The sequence below is a fragment of the Octopus bimaculoides genome, chromosome 23, assembly GCF_001194135.2.
Source record: "Octopus bimaculoides isolate UCB-OBI-ISO-001 chromosome 23, ASM119413v2, whole genome shotgun sequence".
In the NCBI taxonomy this organism is placed as follows: Eukaryota; Metazoa; Mollusca; class Cephalopoda; order Octopoda; family Octopodidae; genus Octopus; species Octopus bimaculoides.
The window spans coordinates 21,558,659-21,561,418 of NC_069003.1; the positions used below are offsets into that span (position 1 = coordinate 21,558,659).

A 2,760-nucleotide genomic window follows, 5' to 3' on the forward strand; every position below is an offset into this window, starting at 1 on the left:
GAGTGATGTATGGTTGAGTGCGAGTGATGCATGGTTGAGTGTGAGTGATATATGGTTGAGTGCGAGTGATGTATGGTTGAGTGCGAGTGATGTATGGTTGAGTGTGAGTGATGCATGATTGAGTGTGAGCGATGTATGGTTGAGTGTGAGCGATGTATGGCTGAGTGTGAGTGATGTATGGTTGAGTGTGAGTGGTGTATGGTTGAGTGTGAGTGATGTATGGTTGAGTGCGAGTGATGTATGGTTGAGTGCGAGTGTTGTATGGTTGAGTGTGAGTGATGTATGGTTGAGTGCGAGTGACGTATGGTTGAGTGACGCATGGTATGGCAGCAAGAATGAGAACTGCTTGTCAAACCTGTAAGGCTGAGTGATGATGTAACAAGGATCAGTGGTTATGGCACAGCAACAAGAATGAGCAGCATGTGACAAAGCAGCAAGGAACATGTGGGAGCAGCACTGCAAAGTTGAGCATGGTGCAAGTTGTGGTGGTGGTAGTGGTGGAGACAATGGTAGTGGTGATGTGTGATGAGGGTGAAGTTGTTCATGTTATTGAAGCCATGGTGGCTGAGATTGTACAAGAGCAATATGGTGATACAGTAGACAAATTAGGTGCTATGACAGTAATAGTAGAAGAATGGTATTATGACAATGGTAAGAGTGATGGTTCTAGAAATTGGTTTTACAATGATAGTAATGGTACCTTTTTATATTTTTGTTTTAGTCAGACTGTGTAGGCGTGGCTGTGTGGTAAGAAGTTTGCCTCCCAACCACATGGTTCCAGATTCAGTTCTCTTGCATGGCACCTTGGGCAAGTGCCTTCTGCTGTAGCCTTGGGCTGACCAAACCCTTGTGAGTGGATTTGGGAGACAGAAACTGAAGAAGCCCATCATATATAATATATATATATATATATATATATATACATACATACATACATACAGGGTGCAATGGGTAAATTGCAATCATTTTATATTTTTAGTTTTGTGCATGTGCAGTTTGTTTTGATTTTGTCGACTACAGTTGGGCACCATCTGTGAGAAAAACAGCACCATGACACAATTCACTCTGCCAGAAATTTGGAAACGACATGCTGCATTGCTTAGCAATCATGCTGGAAGCTTCAATATAAACATTTCAGAGTGTTTGGGTGTTAATCTGAGGATAGTGCAGAGGATTCAAAAAGTGTTGGATGAGTCTAACGGTGATTACGAAGGTATGACAGCTTGGAAAGCTCACTCTAATTGTTCTGATAAGAAGAGAACTCCTGAATTTGGTGGTGAGATCCAGGCCATGATTGACAATAATCCCTTCAAATCAATGAGGTCCATCACCAGGGACATGGGAGTGTCTGAGTTTCTTATCAGGCAGGTAGTACATGAAGACATCCGGTATTCTTCATATAAGATGAGAAAGGGCCAATTTTTATCCCAAGCTATCAAGGACAAGAAGACCGTGCCGTGAAGTGTACAATGTCCTGGGTAAGATTTATTTGAGGCAGACAAGTAGCTGTCCATGCAGAGTACTTTTTCTTATTTGTAAATCGAAATACATTTCTGTCTCTCTCACTCCATATATATATACATATATCACAAGTTAACGCACATGGTTTAGTGGTTAGGGTGTTCGGCTCACAGCCATAAGATCAGAAATTCTATCCCCAGTGGCATGTAGTGTTCTTGAGCAAGATACTTTATTTCATATTGCTCCAGTCCACTCAACTGGCAAAAATGAGTTTAACCTGTGTCATAAGAGCCAGCCTTGTCACATTCTGTGTCATGCTGAATCTCTCTGAAAACTACGTTAAGGGTATGCGTATCTGTTGAGTGCTCAGCAACTTGCACGTTAACTTCACAAGCAGGCTGTTCTGTTCATCAAATCAATTGGAACTCTTGTCATGATAATTGACAGTGCCAGTTTATATATATCATATGTTTAGGGTGAATTAAGCAAAATTCTATTAAAGATAATGTTAGTAAATGGGAAAGCATTAAAACAAGCCATAAAATATACAAACACATAAATTAAAAACTCATTAAGAATCATCTAAAATACACATGCACACACATCCATACACACTAAAAAAATTAGTAAAATACATACATATATGCATAGACATTGAGTAATAACTAAAATACGTACACATATATACTCATTAACAAATAATTAAATATACACACACATTAGGAAATAAATACATACACACACACAGTAAACAATAACTAAAACACATGCAAACATACACATGTATCAAGAAGTAACTAAAACATACATTTACATCCACATACATTAAAATACACACATTAACTCTAATACACACATACACACACACATTGGTTTCAAATTTTGGTACACGGCCAGTGAATTCAGGGGAGGAGTAAGTCAATTACATTGACCCCAGTGTGTAACTGGTACTTATTTTATTGACCTTGAAAGGATGAAAGGCAAAGTCAATCTTGGCAAAATTTGAACTCAGAACATAAAGACAGACGAGATGCCGCTAAGCAGTCTGCCAGCTCACCGCCTTAAATACACACACAAACTCAGATTCCAAATTTTGGCACAAGACCAGCAATTTCACAAGGCCGGCATTACTTCAACTGGAACTTATTGATCTCGAAAGGATAAAAAGCAAAGTCTACTTCAATGGAATTTGAACTCAAAATGTAGACAGAGGAAATGCCTTCTAAGCATTTTGCCCAGTACAGTAAATACACACACACACACACACACACACACAAATGCACACACACACACACACAC

The 2,760-nt window shown here is 39.2% G+C and overlaps 1 protein-coding gene across 1 annotated transcript in view; it reads right to left on the bottom strand.

Annotated features, from left to right (window-relative positions):
- Positions 1 to 2,760, bottom strand: part of LOC106867812 (FERM, ARHGEF and pleckstrin domain-containing protein 1) — a 303,490-nt gene that overhangs the window by 230,616 nt on the left and 70,114 nt on the right. The gene's annotated exons all lie outside the window — the stretch shown is intronic.